Below are 20450 nucleotides of genomic sequence, written 5' to 3'. Positions count from 1 at the left end.
AAGAATTTGATATTATTTCACTTATGAAAAAAGGACTAGGAGTTGTGAAATGAGTATGATTGGAAATGTGTTCATTTGAACTATTTCACAAAGTAAGAACCATAAGTAAACATTGTGTGCATGCTAAGAGCATGGGACAGGTGTGGTAATAATTCAAGTAAGAAGTTGATTACCCGAAACAACAAATAATGAGTAATCGATATGGTGATAAATAAAAGGTGTTTTATTTATACTCAAAGGTTTGAGGCCATATGGGATTAGTATTATTCTTGTGTTTCACTTTGCATGTTTTGACTTCCTGAATAATTTAATTAGTTGAGAACAGTCAAATTATTCAAACGGACCACAGTCGTTCATATGTTGGAAGTAGATATGAATGAAGACTATCGTGAATTGGTATGTGGATTGTCTAAAGAGCATTAGACATAAGAAAATGTTTACTGCAACGTTCATGAGTGCTTATAAATATGATTTGAGCATTGGATTAAACCCACGCTCACTTGGATCACTTCATGGATTTTATCACGAGTGATTGGTGAGACGATAATATCTTATAATTCTTGAAACTGACATGTGTGAGTTGTATCTTGCGAATCGGTTGCATATTGATAATATGTAAACGCACCAGTAACTTGGTGTTATAAAACATATTGTTGTGTGTGATTTGGTGAGTGAGTGCAAGCAAGCATTGAGTCAAAGTTTATCCGTTCCTTTTATCCAAAGTAGGATAAAAGTGATATTTGTGGGCCCCTCGATGATTTAGTGATGACACCTAAGTGCTTGGCCAAGTCGGGACTAAGTGTTCAAATTGTAGTCTGTTGTCAGTCGTCATAAATCTGAATTCGGGAAACAACACATAAACAGAGAGAATGATTTAGATCCATGTCTCAGTCTATACGATATCTAGAATGGAGGAATATATGATCCCTTATCTAAAGGACACGCGTATCTGATAAGATCAGAGTTAACAACGGCTTTAGAAAGCTACGATTGCATATCAGGATCTGAAGTCATACGCAGAATAGTTATTAGACTTATCCAAGTGGGAGACTGTTGGATTAGTGTCTAAGTCCATAACTATTTTGGTATGTACTTGACCCGATGGTGCATGGTCCTTTTGGGTTGCCTTCACCAAAGCAACTTGATAGGATAAATTATAGAGAGAAAGGATTAAATATGATTTATTAATATATTATGAGAATAATATATTAAAGGAGAAATCATATTGTTTAATTAATATTAGTCAAGAATTAATAAGAATTAAGTTTGTGGCTAAAAGAGATTAATTAAACTTAAGGGACTAAAATTGTCAATTGTATGATAGTTGAATATTGAGCTAATGGACTCCATATTAAAGGAGTGGACGAATTCTATGGGGAAACCCATTAGAAATCGTCCTAGGCCTTTAAGGAAGGAGCCCATGGGTTGCTTAGGTCTTAAGCATCCAAATTAGGGTTTCCTTGTTAGATAACCCTAATAGCCTCACTATTTAAAGAACCCTTATGCCCCAAAAACGTGGTGAACTTGTCTTCTAGGGTTTCCACACGTTTTGGGCAACCTCCTTCTCTTCTCTTCTTCATCCTCTTGCTCTTGGTGTTTGTGAACCATTAGAGGAGTGACATTTGTGACTCTAAGCTTTCTAAAGTCATTACAAGGAGGAATTGTGATTGTTATTGCTACATAACAATTAAGGTAATATCTTAAACCCATTCTTATGTTAATATGATTACTTGTATGCTAGAACTAGGGTTTATAGTCTTGGATGAATTGCATGTACAATAGAGAAACCTAGATCCAAGCATTAGGGTTTGTATGAGCACATATGATGTTCTTATGGCTAAAACCCATCACCCAGTTCGCAGCCAACTCCTTGGGAAAGGTCGCACCCAACATTATCAACCTATCGATGTGTGATTTCATCGCTAGGACATGAGCACACACGGGTTTACCATCTTCATGTTTCGTTGCCAGTAGGGCTTTAGTGATATTGAACTTTTCAATCCTTCGGTCTTATGGGTTTGGGAGAACAACGGGAGGAGGTGGAGGAAGTGAAATCAAGCTAGTCCACATGGCAGGGATTGATCTTTCACCTTCATTGTGGAACAGACTTTCACTTTGATCAGGAATACCTTTTCCTTTGGATTCAGGAAGACCATGGTTAGATTCAGACATCTACAAAACGGGAGAAATCAAGTTAGTCGATTGAATCCTTAATAAAACACCCAAAAGAGATATTAAGGCCAGGATCCAACACAACATTCCACAAATTGGAAGAGGGATGTTGTAATCCAATTTGCAGAATATTTGAAGGTAGGTAAATGACGATTTACCAATTTCCACCATGAAAAACGAAAAAGAAGGTTAAGTTTTAAATGTATTGGAAACTCCTAGATATTTTGAGATACATTGAAACTATTCAATGACATGTTTTAATCTCGGATTATGCTCTTCTATTTGTGATTGGGATGCCGAGGATCACAAACAAGATGTGAATAACCATGAAAATATGCTTAGTAACCTCATTGTCTTTATCATTAACTATTGATGTGCCGGTAAACCACACACGCTCCATCGAAATGACAATTATGAGATACCCATTTCTACTCTTTATTAGTGCCTTTTAGTGTGCTGGTTAACCACACACGCTCCACTAACGACAAATAAAGCATAATGTGCAATTTCATGGATTAGCATACTTTTCACATTTTTCCTAAAGTAACTAGAGTTGGGATTTTGTAAAATAATGTTCTAGTACTTTCTTTAATAACGTTATACTTTTAACGAGATGTAGTTGTCCTATCAAACCCGTTCTGCTAACAACCCTCCACTAATCAAGAAAGCGGTGGGTGAGAGTGGACACTCATTCAACTACCATTTTATAGGCAGTTTCCTTATACCCCCTTATAGATTAGCTTCGTGAATGAGGCATACTAGCGATTTGACTGACCATAGTCTTATACATATATAATATTTAACTTTTGATTATAATATATATATATATATATATATATATATATATATATATATATATATATATATATATATATATATAAGGTGTGTTTTAAACTTTTAAAACTTTAGGGTTTATATAAAAATTTCGAATATTAAGTCATTAATTTCAAATTTAAAATAAACCAAATAACTAGATTTAATATTTATCTATTAATTAACTTTTAATTAATTAATTAAATATTGTAAGGATTATCTAATTAAGTTAAACAATTAATTTAATCCTAATCCATATCCCTTCTAGATTTCGAAAATATGGGGGTAGGATAATTTTCTTATTTTTTTCAATTATCCAATAAGGCAACTATTATCCAAAACAAAGAAACCCTAATTCTTCTAGCATATTTCGAAAATCAAGGGAGGAGGCTAGGGTTTCCAAAATCCTAACCCTAATTTCGATTAGGGTTCATGGAGGCTAGCGTTTTTCGAAAACCCTTTGAACCAAAAACCCTAGAAATCGAAAATTTGGCCTTTTAGGGTTTAATAGCTATAAACCCTAATTTGCAATTCAACTATTATAGCAATTCAATTTAAAACAAACAATGGCTCTGATACCACTGATGGGTTTTAGGTAAAACAAATAAACTAGAAAACAATTCCTAAGTTCACATGCAACCTACTTTAGATCTATGTTTTAACTATTGAACATATAACTTTGAATTGCAAACAAGAACCCTAGAGGAGAGAGGCTATTTTTGAAAATAACTAACTAGGGTTTAAGAGTTACATATCTTTCAATTGTTATAGCAAACAATTAATAATCCTCTTGAACTTGATCTTGATCTTCTTGGAAGCTTAGCACCACAAATGTAATGCCTCTAATGGAATCACACCCAAGAACAAGCAAGAAGGAAACTTGAAGGAGAGAGGGTAGGGTATGCAAAAAATCGGCCTATGGTTTCTTCCAAGGTAGGAGTGGCCGATTTTAGGAGCTGGGAGGCTCCTTATATAGCTAAGGGATCTAGGGTTTTGGGAAAACCCTAATACTCCTTTGCTTGGGGCCTAAGTTAATCCAAGGCCTTATCCAAGCCCTCTTGGACGAAATCCTTAGGGTTACCCCTATAGATTTCGTCCACCTCCTTCCAAGGAGGTTCTGGAGCCTTCCACTCAACTATCTGATAATTGCAAACTAGTCCCTGCACTTTATAATTAATACTTTTAACCCGAAAATTAATTCTAATTAATTTCTGGCTAACTATTAATTAAACATTATGATTTCGAATCAATATGTTAATCTTTTAACATATTAATAAATCATTTATATTAATTTATTAATCTTATAATAAATTAATATCTCTCCTTTCATCATTTCCTTGTCCAGTTGCTAGGTTTGAGGGCAACCCAAAAGGATTGTGCTGCTATCAATTCAAATACATACCGATTATAGTTATGGGCTTAGACACCTAATCCAACATGTAGATAGCTTAGAGTCAGCAAAATTGTTATGCCGACAAACGTCGATCTGAGTTGGAGTTTTAGGTCGATGACATGGTTTTGCTGAAGGTATCACCATGGAAGGGTATAATACGCTGCAGGAAGAGGGGAAAATTGGGGCCTAGTATATCGGGCCATTTCGGGTGATTTTCAGGGTTGGCAAGATATCTTATAGGTTGGATCTTCTGAAAGAGCTCAGTTAGATCTACGTCACCTTCCACGTTTCGCAGCTATGTAATTGTCTAGCTGCTGATTCAATGGTTATTCCTTTGGATGATGTTCAGGTGGATGATCTCTTGAACTACATTGAGAGACCAGTGGGAATTTTATATCGGAAAATGAAGTCCTTGTGCAACAAGGTGATATCATTGGTTAAGGTCCAGTGGCTGCATCGGAAGGGTTCGAAATGGACGTGGGAACCCGAGTCAGAGATGTGAGATCATTACCCAAAATTGTTTGCAACAGCAGACTTCGAGGATGAAGTCTAGTTCAAGTGGGGGAGAATTGTAACATCCCAGTATTGAGGTATTTTCAAATTTCCCCCTTAATTATCAAGACTTATAGTATTTAGCCCTTATGCATGAGAGAGTTAACAAAATGGCCCATAGTGGCATTTTTGTAATTTCGGGCTAAGGCTTAGTGTGTTGGGTGTACGTTGTGTTCGTTGATCGTACATAAGTAAGACGGGCGTACGTGAAGAATACTCAAACCCTAATTTTTAGGGTTTGGTCCATATTTAAGCATCTTTAACTCCTCATTTCTCATTCCCTCTCCAGCCTCCAACCTTCATTTCGTCCTTTATAACCCTAATCCACTATGCGTGATCCTTTGAGCTCAAAAGTGTGTGTTTGAGGTGCCTTTGAAGCAAGGTGAAGAAAGAACCATCACCTTGGAAGATCAAGACCTTCTAGATCTAGGAACCTCTCACCTTCAAGATCCATTTTGAGGTATAAAGTTATGAACTTGATGATTCTATGCATAGATCTAAGTTAGCAATGGAGTTTGTGTCCTTTTGGTCCTATTATTTGGGTATTTTGAGTACAAGTTACTCCAGTCCATTTAAGTTGTCCTTTCAGTCATTTTGTGGTGTTTAGAAGCATAAAAATGTGGACTTGATCACTTAATCCTTTCCATGTAAGTGCTACAAGGTCTTAATGGGTTAAGTAGATGAGATCTTTAGTATTAAGAACTTTTTGGCCATGCAGCACCATAAAGTTGGAAACTTTATGGTCAAGAACATTATTTGGGGCTTAGATTAGACTTTAGACATAAGGACTTTCTGTAATAAGCTCTTAATGGGAAAAGAGATGACCAGGTGCGTACGTTGGGCGTACCAGGTGGTACGTTGCGCGTACGCAGTCATAGCCCCGTCACCTGGTAGTACGCCCAGCGTACTCGGCTGGGTATTGACTTGAGTTTTGACCTTTGACCAAGTTTGACCAAGGGTATTTTGGGAATTGTTATAAATCTATAATGGGAAATATTTTGATACTAAGAGTCAAGTAGTGCCGATTGCTGGAGCGGAGATTCAGATTGTGTTCAGATTGATGAGTGAGTTTTCCTCACTGTACTTACGGGTCGAAGGTGGACCAGCTGAGACGAAGGCTAAGACTCCTATGGAGGTCCGAATAGACTGAAGGCCTACGAGGCGGACCAATCAGGCCAAAGGCCCCGAGAGAGGTCGAGATTGGTTGACGGCCTGCTGAGCCGGTCCAATCAAACTGAAGGCTCAATATTCATGGTATTGTTTGATATGTTTATGTCGTGGTACGTTGGGGAACTCACTAAGAATTGACATATAGTTTTAGTTTTGTTTCAGGTACTTCTAAGGACTGTGGCAAGGCGAATACGTTGCCATACACATCCTTGGTTTTATGTTATTGGATCTTGGGAGACTCTGAATTTAAATAATGTTTTTGGAAACAATGGTTATGTAAACACTTTTTGAGTAAATGGGTTGTTTTTGAAAAGTTTAAAATTGTTGTGATTTTGGAGATGTTACAATATTGCTCTGCTGTAATGACCTATAGATATGTCTGTTAACTGGTTAGATGATATCTTTTATTTATATGCAAACATGTTATAGTTTGGGGTTGAGGCATTACTTCTTTGTATAAGAGCCAACAGAATGGGGGTATTCCATTCTGATAACTGAGTGGACTCGAGGGTATTCCTGTCTGATAACTGAGCGAACCCATTGTATATTAGCATTCTAGTCCAATGGCTGATTAGGTCAGGGTATTCCAGTCTGATGACTGATTGGACCCACCATGCAATGTTGTATATGTTATGTTGTGTGGTGGTACCTTGGGGGAACTCACTAAGCTCTGGCTTACAGTTTCTGTTTATTGTTTTAGGTACTTCAGATGACCATGGCAAAGTGAAGGCATGATCGTACACATCCTTCGAATATATATTTTGGGAGATTTTATGATGTTATGAACTTGGGAGATATTTATATTTGACATTTGAATTGATATGGTTTAGGAATTTAGAACAATGGTTCTTTTAATTTAATAATGAAAATTTTTATCGTGTTTTTGGGATATTACATTTTTATTTTAAAGTAATAACTACTTCATTAACAGTCTTCAAGAATCACAATATTGTACGAGAAGCATTGTACTAAAGCTTAAATTCCTTGAGAATTAGCCTTTGTCACATTCAATTTTAGCAATATTAAAAGTTACTAAAGTATGTTCTTCGAGAGTATATTGTACTAAAACTCTTATTCTTATCTGGAATTTTGAATCATTCCTTGGAAAACCTCTAGTTGCAGGTCTGATCAATTGATTTCCTCAAGAAATACGCAACCGTGAAGCAAGGAATCAACTTCTTCTTCTATCCTTTTTGTCCAAAATTGAATTGATCATCACCTCTAAACTAAACGGAAGCTTCAATTCATAAACTGTGTGTTTATATAAATACAAATACAATTTTTTTTAATCAGAACATCGGAACCTAATTTAAGCATTTAATCTCCACAAACAAGTATAAAAAGCATAACAAAGGAGAAAAATATAAAAATGTATATGTTAAAATGTAATAGACCTCGTCAGCAAGCTTAGGTTGCAAACGTGACATTGTGATGCTTTCATTGATTAATCTAATGATGGTTACCCTACCCGCGCTCAACCTTAGCCTTCTTCCAATGTGATCTAGTGTGGTACGTGATGGTTGAAGGAGATGTAGAGGTTGTTAGAGATGGAGGTATACACGTTTCATAAAGATGGTGGTGGCGTCGATTGTAATGGTTGTGATTATGACGGCGGTGGTGGTGTTGATTATAACCGATGAAGATGATGATGGGCATGAAGAAGATGACGATCGCTGGTTTAGGGCTGGTAGTGATTATAGGATGATGAAAAATTCCACAACCTGATATGGTTAATTTTCGTAGTTATATGCTTTTAATAAGATTTATTTAATTATATTAATCACAAGCCCCTTGTGAACAATATCATTTTCTAATTGGTGGAATTTTTTTTCCATTTTTAATATGGTTGATTCCACCACTAGTGTAACCAATGAAAATGGGATCGTGTGTGTCACGGGTTACCTTGTCGATGTTCCCACCACCCCATTCTATCATCCACCGATCTACATCATCTTCAAAGAATCCTTTTCATTTCAGTGGGTATCAGTTTCTCCCAATAGCTTCTACCTCTCAAGATTATTAGCTGCTCGTCGTCTTCCTCTGCCACTAAAACCAGTGGAACATCTCCCCACCTCCGATGCTTCTTCTGATCAGGACTTCTTTCTACAACAAACACCACTGACCTTGATACGCTTTTGAAATTTTACACTTACCTCCCTTATTATCCACCGCCAATCATCGCTTCGTATATATCGATTCTTATTCAATCTTTATTCACCTTAGAGATTTTGGAGCAACACAAGAGTATCCATAGGAAGCTGCCTTTCGACGAGGCTATGTTAACTCTCTCGCACTCCTCGGACAACCGGTGCATCCAATCAGCTTCCATCCTCCGTCTCTCAGTCCTCTTTCTGTCTAACCCTACACACCATCGTCGATGGAAAACCATCCTCAACATTGTTATTGGCTATGCTGATACTTGAGGTGCTTTCATTTTCAATTTCGCTTCTTCTTCAACACTTGATGCCAATTAAGTATCGAAAGAGCTAATCCAGCAGACCGTAGGTGAAGTATTATTTTAGATTTTTATATCTTAATTTCTTCCACCAACAGAAATTGAATGGTAATTTATAAACCCTAGGAAATTGGTTATATGAAATTGACTAATATTTCTTTCATATAGGGTGTAAAAAGTTGAAATTGTTCCCAAAGTTGACTTGTGCGCTTTTTCTACAGTTATGAAAATTTGCGACTTCAAGTAAACAACATTAAACATGTCAACTCATGTGATCTTCGCTACTAACTTTTATTTTTTTAACTTTTAGTCATTTTGGAACTTATTATCATTTGTTTTTTCAACTAATCAGGACAGAGAAATAGGATATGTTAAAGAAAATGAATCTAATTATTTCATAATAGACAATATGGGAACCATATGTGCTCAATTGATCTATTTCACAAAGTAAGGATCACAGGTAAACATAGTATGCATGCTTGGAGCATGGGATAACTAATGTTATAATTCAAGTATTAAGTTGATTAGCTGAAACATTATATAATGAATAATGTGTAATCAATATGATGATTAAACAATAAGTGTTTTATTTATACTCAAAGTGTTGAAGCCATATTGGATTCGATTATTCTTGTGTTTCACTTCGCATGTTTTGACTTCCAAAATAACTAGGTTGTTCAAACATCCACAGTCAATCATACTTTGGAAGTAGGTAATGAGGTAAGACTGTCATGAATCCAATTGTAGATTGTCTAAAGTGTTTATACATAACAAAATTTTGATGCAGTGTTTATGAGTGCTCCTGATAAAAGATTTGAGTATTAGATTAAACACACACTTACGTGAATCACTTCATGGATTTTATCACGAGTAGTTGTGAGACGATAATATCTTATATTCTTGAAACGGAGAGATATGAATTGTTGTTTATGAGTTGGTTGCACATTGATAATACGTAAACACATTAGTAACTTGATGTTATAGAATGTATTATTGTGTGTGATTTGATGAGTAAATAGTGTAAGCATATAAGTTGACGTTTATCCGTTCCTTTTACCTAAAGTGGGATAAAAGCGATGTATATGGTCCCCTCGATGATTTAGTGACGACACCTAAGCGCTTGAGCAAGTCTGGACTAAGTTGATGTGTTCAACTAAAGTCTATTGTCAGTCGTCTTAAATCGGAAATCGGGAAACAACACATAGAAAAAGAGAATGATTATAATCCATGTCTTATGTCTATACGATATCTTGAGAATGGAGGAATATATGATCCCTTATCTAAAGGATGCGTTGCTGATAAGATCAGAGTTCAACAACGGCTTTTGAAAGCTACAATTGCTAATCAGATTCTGAAGTCATACGTATTAATAGTTATTAGACTTATCCAAGTGGGAGACTGTTGGATTAGGTGTCTAAGCCCATAACTATTTTTGGTATGTGCTTGATTTGATTATGAGCATAGTCCTTTTGGGTTGCCTTCACTCGTGCAACTTTATAGGATGACAAGAGGAGAGAGTGTAGAATTTATTATATGAATAATAAATTGGTACTTCAAATGGTTTTATTAATATAGTACAAGATTAATATATTATTTGGAAATCATATTATTTAATTAGTATTGATCAGAAATTAATTTGGTGATCAAAAGAGACTGAATAAATTAAGGGGACTGATATTGTAATTAACTATTAGTTGCTAGTTGAGCTATGGACTCCTAATAGAAGAGAGTGGACGAAATCTATGGGAAGCCCATAAGGATTTCGTCCAAGGGGCCTTCTAGAAGTGCTCCATGGATTGCTTAAGGCCTAAGCAAGGAAATTAGGTTTTTCACCTTAAAACCCTAATAGCCTCCAGTATAAATAGATCTTTATACATGAGAACTCAATACTAATGCTTCTTTGAGTTGCCTTAGCCGAATTCTTCTTCTCTCCTTAGTCATCTTGTTGCATTGGGTGTTTTTTACTACATTAGAGGTGCAATACTTGGGGCACTAGGCTTTCAGAATTCAAGATCAAGAAGGATTAAACTTGTTATTGCTACAAAACAAGAGAGGTAAAGATTCTAACCCTAATCATATGTTAATTTCGATATATGTATGCTAGTCATAGGGTTGTTGCTTTGGTATTCATAGTTGTATGTTTAAATTAGAAAAACCTAGATCCAAATCAATTAGGGTTACATGTACACCATAGGAATGATGTTATGCTCAAAACCCAACACCTTGTTTAAATTTTGATGATTTGAAGAAATTACTAAGAGTGGCATACCAAACACGTGGAGCTTGTTTAAGCCCATAAACAACTTTGTCTAAAACATAACAATGATCAGGGTTTTGAGAATTGACAAAACCTGGTGTTTGTTCAACATAAATTGTTTCTTCGAGAACTCCATTGAGAAAAGCATACTTCATGTCCATTTGATAAACATCGAAATCCTTATGTGCTGCATAGGCTAAAAATATTCGAACAACCTTGAGTCTTGCGACAGGGGCAAAGGTTTCTTCGTAATCAATTTTTTCTTGTTGAGAATATCCTTTAACTACAAGCCTAGCCTTATTTTGAACAATGTTTCCTTCTTTATTAGTTTTATTTTTAAAAAATCCATTTCAGTCCTATCACCGATACATCCTTTGGTTTAGGAACTAGACGCCAAACTTTATTTCTTTCAAATTCAGCCAACTCAGATTACATAGAAACAATCCAATCAGGATCTTCCATATCAATCTTGACTGTTTTTGGTTCAATTTTCTAAATAAAGACATTGAACATGCAAAATTCTTGATTAATATTTATTACCTCATTTTTCAAACAAAGTTGAGCTCTAGTCGTGACTCCATCTTGAGGATTACCAAGAACTTGTTCCTTTGGATGATTTCGTGTCCATTTTTCCAATGGTAGATATGCAGGATCAAACTCTAATGGTGCATATTCGAATGTTTCATCATTCTCTGAACCTGCAATAGATATTATCAGTTGTATCATGAAAAATTTATGTTTGATTATTTGAAATATTTGGTTGATTTTCATTTTGCTCCCCCTCGACAAAATTATCTTATGGATGCTCCCCCTTGACATCAACATTCATTCTCCCACTCTCCCCCTCGAAAGTATGCTCCCCCTCAACATGAGTAGTCGAATTCAAGTGCTCCCCCTCCATTTGATTAGTTTGTAGAACTGGCATACTTTCGTTATTAACTGGAGAATTTGATGTTGAGTTTAAATCTGCATCATCCTGGGTAATTTTCGAATCATCAGTATGCTTTGATGCTTCAGGAACTCGATTATCATTAGCATGAAGTTCAGCATCAACAGGCCTGTCAGGAACACTAAATATTAAATAATAATCAAAATCTAAAAAATTTAAACTTTTAGATTCATCATTTGATTCCTTAAGAATTGGATTTTTTCGAAAGATTTTTCAACTCTTTTAAACTAATAGTCATTAAAAGTTAGATTGAACGTTTCTTCAGTTTTTCGTGTTCATTTATTCAACACCATGTATGCAACCAAATTATGTGAATATCCCAATAATATTCCTTCATCAACCTTAGACTGAAATTTTGAAAGATTATCCTTGAGATTCATAATGGAACACCTGCACCCAAAAACCTGATAAAATTTCACATTAGGTTTACGGTTATTTATGATTTCATAAGGAGTGATTTTGAAACGACGATGAATAAACGATCTGTTTTGAGTAAAACATGCAGTTGAGACTGCTTCAGCCCAAAAATATTGAGGAAGATTCACATATGTGAGCATTGTTCTTGCAGCTTCGCAAAGTGAACGATTTCGCCTATCGACAACACCATTCTATTAAGGTGTGTATGACGACAAAAAATATGCGAAATACTATTGTCTGTTAAAAATAAATCAAGAACATTGTTCTTAAATTCTGATTCGTTGTCACTTTTGATCTTTCTAACCTTTTTCTTTAATCTTGTTTCAATATGTTTGATAAAGTCGATCATTGCTTGAGCAGTTTCAGATCTTAACTTGAGAAAATATACCCAAGTAAACCGTAAGAAATCATCAACAATAACCAAAATGTATCGTTTCTTCTTGATTTTTTCAACAGTCGTTGGTCCACAGAGGTCAATATGAAGAAGTTCCAGTGGTTCAACAATCTTCAAATCAATGACAATTGGATGACCTTGTCTATGTTGGTTTCCCTGCTCACAAGCGGCACATAAAGTATCATTATCAAACTTTAAGATAGGTAAACCACGTACAAGATCATTTACCACCAATTTATTGATATTTTGAAAGTTCAAATGAGAAAGTCTTCGATGCCAAAGCCAACTGATATTTGAGGAAGCTTTCAAAAGTAAACATACTGAGGGAATACCAACAATTGGTTTTATGTCGAGCGTGAACATATCACCTTTTCTTTGGGATTTGAGCACTATTTCTTTTGTGTCAATGTTCGAAATAACACTGCCTTCTTCATTAAACACCACTTGATTACCAGTACCCACAAAAAGTTGCGAAACCCTAATCAAGTTATGTTGAAGATCTTCAACATAAGATACCCTATTCACTGTGAATTTTCCATTCGTTACTTTTCCATATCCTTTGACTTGACTCTTCTGATTGTTGCCAAATTTCACTACTCCAGCATTCTCCAAAATTCGATAATCACACAAGTTTTCTTTCCTTCCAGTCATGTGACAAGAGCAACCACTACACCATTTGTAATCATATTGTTCGTCACACAAAACCTGCAATCAATGAAAGAATTTAGGTCCCCAAGGTTGTTTGGGTCATTGGTGATTAGATTTGAAAACATTATGAAATGAAGATCCGAAGACCCAGTTACGAACTTTTGATTTGAGACTATCAATTAGGTCTACTTCATTAGTTAAAGGAACATAAATGTAATTATTCAAAGGTTTAGAGCTTCCACAAACGTTCTCCTTTTGCTTCTCCGAACATTTCTCATTCACCTTTGCTTTCGAAATAGGTCTCCATTGTTTTCCTGTATATTGTGAATCTTTAGATGAAGAACTTCCATTTGAAGATTCATTCAAATACTTCTCATAAGCTTCCTTGATTTGTTATTGAGAGAATTTCTTTAATTGAGATGATTTTCCTTTAACTTCAAGTCAATGATAATGTTATTCACATATGAATTTCCTTTTACATACGAAACTTTGGAAAATTGTTTCGCAAGAGGATTCGGAAAATTTGATTTTTTTGGTGTGAAAGTCACTTTTCTTTTATTGTTGATTTCATCAAACTTTTGAGTTGAAACTTTTTGTGAAGAAACATGATTTTCATAATTCTCCGAATTATTTGAAAATCGACTTTGTTTTGAAAAATGATTTTGTGAAAATCTTGTGTGAAGATTTTTATATGAATTCCTTGTTGATTGATGATTTGCAAATTTCTTTACATTTGATGTTTGATTATTAGTTTGAGAAGATGATTTTGCCCTTGAAAGTTAGATTTTGAAAACTCAAGTTGTGGTTTATTTTGAGACAAGACCTATTTAGTTAGAGTGGGATTTTTCTTGTTTTCAATATCCTTTTAAAAAGATGTCTGAACTGATTTAGAATTTTTCTATTCAGATGATTTATTTAGCAAAACAATTGATTTCTTTCGAGACTCAATAATTTGCCAAAACACTTTCTTTCTTGCTTGTCTCTTTGAAATTCCATTTTCTTTCGAAATCTTTTCAATTTGTTCCTTAAACTCTTGAGAATTAATCTTGAAATGTTTGGAAACATTTTCAACTTGTTTTGGAACTTCATTTGAATTTTCATATTTTTCAATTTCATGGTTTTTGTCTTTAAAAGATGTAAGAATTCTTTGTGAGATTATTTTCGACAATGCTTTGATTTATAAAAAATGATTCTTTCGACGCTTTCTTGTTATCCTCTTCAACCATGTTGTTAAATTCAGGTTCAATTTTATCACAATTTCCTGTGGTGACAAAAACCTTATTCAGAAAGATAACATCATCTGTGCACTTGAAGTTTGGATACAAAATTGTATTTGTTTCAAGATAATGCGAACCTTTTTCTTTCATTATCTTGTCGAATTTCTCAGTTTCGTCAAAAACTTGATCATTTAAAACTCTTGAAGTTTCACTATCTGTTTGACAATCTTTGACAGTCACATGGTCAAAATCATGAAATTTCAAAGTTGAGGGTCGAGTAGTGTCAACTTTAACCTTAGAATCATCACAATTTTCTTTGCCTTTAGCCATTGATGTGACATTAATGACAAACAACTGAGAACAATCGATAACTTCCTCCTCCTCAATTTCACTAATATCACCAGAATCATCTTCGATATCAGCATACTTAGATTGAGAGTCAGATTTCGATTTCTCAATTATTTTCAAAATATTTATTTCTTCATTTTTGGTCAAATTATCATTTACAATATCTACTAATTCATCAGCACTCAGACATCCTTCAATTTTCACAACACCATAAGCCTATCTATTATCTGGTACTCTATCAAATTCAACAATATTTTGTTCATAATCATAGTAAATAAAGTCAATTTTCTGCCTTTCGAATACCAAAAAGGGCAAAATTTTCCTATGTTGGTCCTTGCTAATATCCGATGAATGATGTAACGATGACAATTTCCCATACAATCTTTTGTCAGAGTTACAATATATATTTCGTTGTTTTAACAACATTTTAATATTTGCATTTAGACTATCCCTATTACACATCAGATTAGTTATTTGCATATCTAGGTATTCTATTTTGATTTTCTTCGAATCCAACATCTTTTGGGTTTCTAAGAGTTGTGTGGTTGACTTCTTAGCATCATTACAAGCAGAAATAAGTAGATCATTAACGTAAGTAATTGATGCATCAAACTTAAATAATATTGAATCATATGCACTAGAGGGAATATTAAAAGATTGTAAAAGAGAGCATACCTGAGAAGTCATTGGTGATTTGTTCGACGATGTCGAAACAAAGCATTTCCCAGTTATTGTCTCTTCCTCTTCAACCTCATGCATAGCGAATATCGCTCCATGGGTAGGATTTCGTGCTTCTTCATCATCTGAGCCAGATAACCAAATCTGGTATGTACCTTCGTCTTCATCCATACCTTTGGCCACTAGTGATAAACCTTTCTCTTTTGCACACACCTCTTCCAGTCTTTCGACATAATAAGCCTCATCTTAGATCTTACTTTTTCTTCTCATCCCTCATTCTCAGCATACATTCATTCGCCATATGATTCGCTCCATTACAATAATGGCAGTCGAATACTGAGTCTCCTTTTAGCTTTTTATCCTTCTTCTCCTCATCAAAACGAACTTCCTTATTTTCCATATTCTTCTCTTCATTTACAGTCTTCGTAGGGAAGTTTCTGTTTCCATCAGTTGTTTTTGACTTTGCATTAAATGGTTTCTTAAAGAACTTCTTTACATGATTGTTAGAGTAAAATGCTACAACTTTGTCATCCGAATTGACAATGAGACCTTCATCCTCAGAATTCTCATTCTCAACATTTTCTTTCTCAGCTTCTCTCCCTTAAATCTTCGATACAAGAGCCAGTGGACCACCAATATTGATTTTCGACTCTTCAGCTATTTCATTCACTTCGGGTACATGAGTTTTCAACAAATTGTATAGATCATTTTAGGTGAAATAATCAAAACATTGTTGAGTCTTCACCATCAGACTAACATTTCTCCATTCTTCGCGAAGCCCCATAATGAATGTGAGATTAAACCCAATTGCAATTATATATGAGCTCATGCAGACGATAATAATACAGTTCAATGGATTCACCTTCTTTCTGTTTAAACTCTCTTAATTCCACCAGACAATGTTTCACTGAATTGATTTTGGTCTTCTCACTACCTTGATACTTTTCTTTCAAAGTATCCCAAATTTCTTTGGCTGTTTTACAGCTACGCACATAATTGTACACAATTGGAGGAGGAGCACCTCTTAATTCACGCACACACTTCTTCTCGTTCTTCTAAAATCTCTCAGATTGTTCATTGACATTTTGATTTGTTGAAGATGTTCTAATGCTCTGAACAGCAGTAGGAGGACGGACATCACCGAGAATACAGTTCCAGAGTTCTTCACTGATACCGTTAAAGTAGTCTTCCATACGATCAGCCCGTTGATCATAGAATTCGGGAATCAGCAAAGGAATTTTGGTTGAAGAACCAAGCAGATGAGAATAGGACGTCATTGTGTTCATGTTGAAATTTACCATTGATGTACGGACAGAATTTCAGAAAAGCTTTAGAAATTTGAAATCTATTGATGATTTTGTCAGAAATTACAAATCGAACACTCGATTATACAACCTAATCGCATAATCGAATCACGAATGAAGATCTAAGAAGATTTTCATAATCAAAAGTGCAGAAACTTTTGAATCTAGAACGAGACTCAAAATACTTTTGACACAAATGAAAATCGGATCATTGTAGAATGATTCCTGCTCTGATACCAAATGTAGTTGATACATAATCGAGTATGAATTATAGAATCAGAATGATATGAAAACGATAAACACAAGATCTAAATAATATCAGTATGGCTCGTTTATGCTTTCAATGAGTACAAAGTGTTTAGATAGTTACATGAAAGTTCTTATCTAACTCTAATACAGAATAACAATTTATAGGGAACTAGAAAGCACATAAAAAATATAAGTGATTAGACTTGAAAAGCTTCGACACTAAATCACCCTTATAATAACATTACATATTAACAAAACTATTCATTGACCTTCGACACCTCACAATTAATTTCGCCATCAACGTTTTGCTTATTTTGTTTTGAATTTTTTTAGTAAAACTAACTACTTTGTCATTAGGTTAATGCATATTTATTTGTTTTTTTTAGGATATCTTTAGAAGGTGTGGAATTACATGAAAGATGGTTAATGTGAAGCCTTGGTCTCATTTCAACACCCTCAAACTTTTTTTCTATTTCTTTAAACATAAATAAAAAATATGCTCCTAATCTATGACTAACAAACATGTTTAATGTATGACTAACAAACATGTTTAATGTAATCAGTTCAGTGTAACCCAATAAAAATCTTCTCAATTTATCCATTTTTTGGTGTATCCAACCCCGCAAAACAGGTTCTTCCCTAGTTGATTGATTAATAGGAACTATAATTATAATGAATAAATTGACTAATGTATTTTTAAACATTGATTGGTTTAGAATTAGTTATATAATAATACAAAACTTATAGTTTATATATGAACTTAATTAATTAATATATATATATATATATATATATATATATATATATATATATATATATATATATATATATATATATATATATATATATATATATATATGAGAGATATCAACTAAATCAACTAAGCATGAACACAATTAATTCTTGACAAATCAATTGATATCAAACATGACATGCATCTGAATTTTCTTAAATTTACTCATGACCTGACTTAGCTATTGGCTTGACTTGACATTTGCTGGGTCTCCACAAATGTCCTTTCAACTAAAACCAAGCAATGTTTTATGATAGCTCATTTTAGCCATGGTGTTTTAGACTCTATTCAAATCTTGACAAAGAATTCTGCACAGACAAATCAAATATAAATTGCAAAACAATCGAAAGTTAAACCACATCTTTAAGCATTAAGTTTTAAGACCACAAATCATGTCGAAAGTAATACATTTTAATTTTGCAATAATTATGCTAACACTTCTCAAATCCTTAATCTATAGTATTAAAAATATTTATACCTCATTGAGATTTAGATTGCTCCTCAATTACCTTATTTTCTTAAAAACACAATAATAAAATAAAAATAAAAACATCTTAATAGGGATGTCGAAAAATCTTGTAGATCCCCGAACTTGTATAGGGGGTATTTGTTAAAGAAAATCGAGAGCATCACAGAAACAAGGTTAACCTTCGTTTTAATTTCGACGATAGAGACGTGGATGGTCAGTCCCGTCCCGAACCCCCATGGGGATAGGGGCGAGAGATGAAACTCCATCCCGTTTACCCCGTTACCAACCCTGTTCCTAAATACCGATTATATATGGGCTGTGGACATTGCCCTAATGGACTTCTAACCAATTCCATATATCAAAGTACATGATATAAGGGCCAAACGCATTTTAAGCCCAAAGAAAAAAGGTTATGTATTTAGTCAATGTATCCAAAATCTTTCAACCAAATGTTCATACTAAAATTCCGGAAATAGGATATTCCGATATTATATTATTACTTGTGTTTTATAAAATTAAATACACAAACAAAGTCATCATCTTTTTCAATGGAACCATTAAACTTTGAGTGGGCCATTTTTTCTAATCCGATCTTTTAATCACCATGTAACGTCAAACTTTATCTTCATTTAATTTAATTTCTAAATCATAATTGGCATCACTATGAAAGCTCTATAAATAATGTTTTATCGTTAAATGGTATCAATCATTAAAATCATTCCTGTTTTTTTTCACGACCCATTGTTCTCGTACTACCTAAGGATTCGCATCATTATTTCTCATCTATGCCATATCAAAAAGTGGTGTCATCCTCATCACACACAGAGAGAGAGAGAGAGAGAGAGAGAGAGAGAGAGAGAGAGAGAGAGAGAGAGATGTTAAAAAACTCAAACACACAAATTCACAACTTCAATACTTTCCTTATAGATAAGAAGCCGGTGCGTTATACATGGCACATACAATTCAATCCTCACTATAAGTACCTAACTCTACTCTCCATTACAAAATACTCATAGATATAAATAGAGAACTAATAATAAAAAAGATATAAATAGAGAACTAATAATCAACGAAGAAAGATGAAACCCTAGCTACGAATCCTAATTTCTGTGAAAGGGAAGAACAAGAGAGAGAACTCACAATGTGTGTGTGTGTGTGTAAATCTGATTAGAATGAATGAACCACAACAAGTGTCTTCATTATATATACGGGTCATAGAAGCAACCCATGGATCGAAAGATCCGCGCGTCATACCTACATAAGAACGTAGAAAATGAGCCTCAACCCAAAAGAATGACTGAGATACACAAACAACCCCTCACACCAAAAACCTCTTCAAACCAAGTGTCAACCAAGAATGTAAAGTTGACACAAAATACCCTACAAACAATATAAATAACAACTCTCCAACAAAGAAATAATGAGATTGAATATAAAAAAAAAAAAAAAAAAAAATCAACATCCCCCTCAATCTTATTATTAATTTTCTTTTTTATCAAACACATCAATTAAACCTATTTTATTAGACAAAAATTTATGTTGCTTAAAACTTAAGGATTTCGTCAAAATATCAGTATTTGATCACAAGAACTGATCTGAACCATTTTCACATCGCAATTCGAAACTTTTTCCCTAACAAAGTGTAAATCAATTTCAAAATGTTTGGTACGTTCATGAAAAATAAGATTTAACGTCAACTTTATAGTTGAGTCATTATCACAAAAAACAGGAACTATAGTTAAATCTTTTATTCCTAACTCAAACAAAAAATTTAATATCCAAGTGATTTCACAAGTATTGAAATCAAGAGCCATATACTCGGATTCGATGGAAGACCTAGAAACAATGCTATGTTTCTTATTCTTCCAAGACACAAAAGAGTTATTAAAATAAGCATATTCCTCAATCTGCATCTACAAACGTTTTTAACTCAAAACTATCAGATTTAGTTATTGTAATACCCTCTACAAGACTATTTTTTAAACATCTCAACTATCTAAAGGCAACTTTCAAATGTGATTTTTTTGGTTTATGCTTAAATTGGCTTAAACCCTAAACACCATAGGAAATATCAGACCTTGTAATAGTGAGATAAATCAACTTCCCATTAAGGTTTTGAAACTCAGTTATGTTAACCAACGAATCATCATTTTTAATCAAACCATCATAATT

The sequence above is a fragment of the Lactuca serriola genome, chromosome 8 (assembly GCF_051521515.1).
Source record: "Lactuca serriola cultivar US96UC23 chromosome 8, Lser_US96UC23_V15, whole genome shotgun sequence".
NCBI classification, from domain to species: domain Eukaryota; kingdom Viridiplantae; phylum Streptophyta; class Magnoliopsida; order Asterales; family Asteraceae; genus Lactuca; species Lactuca serriola.
Note: the sequence above shows the minus strand (reverse complement) of the source record.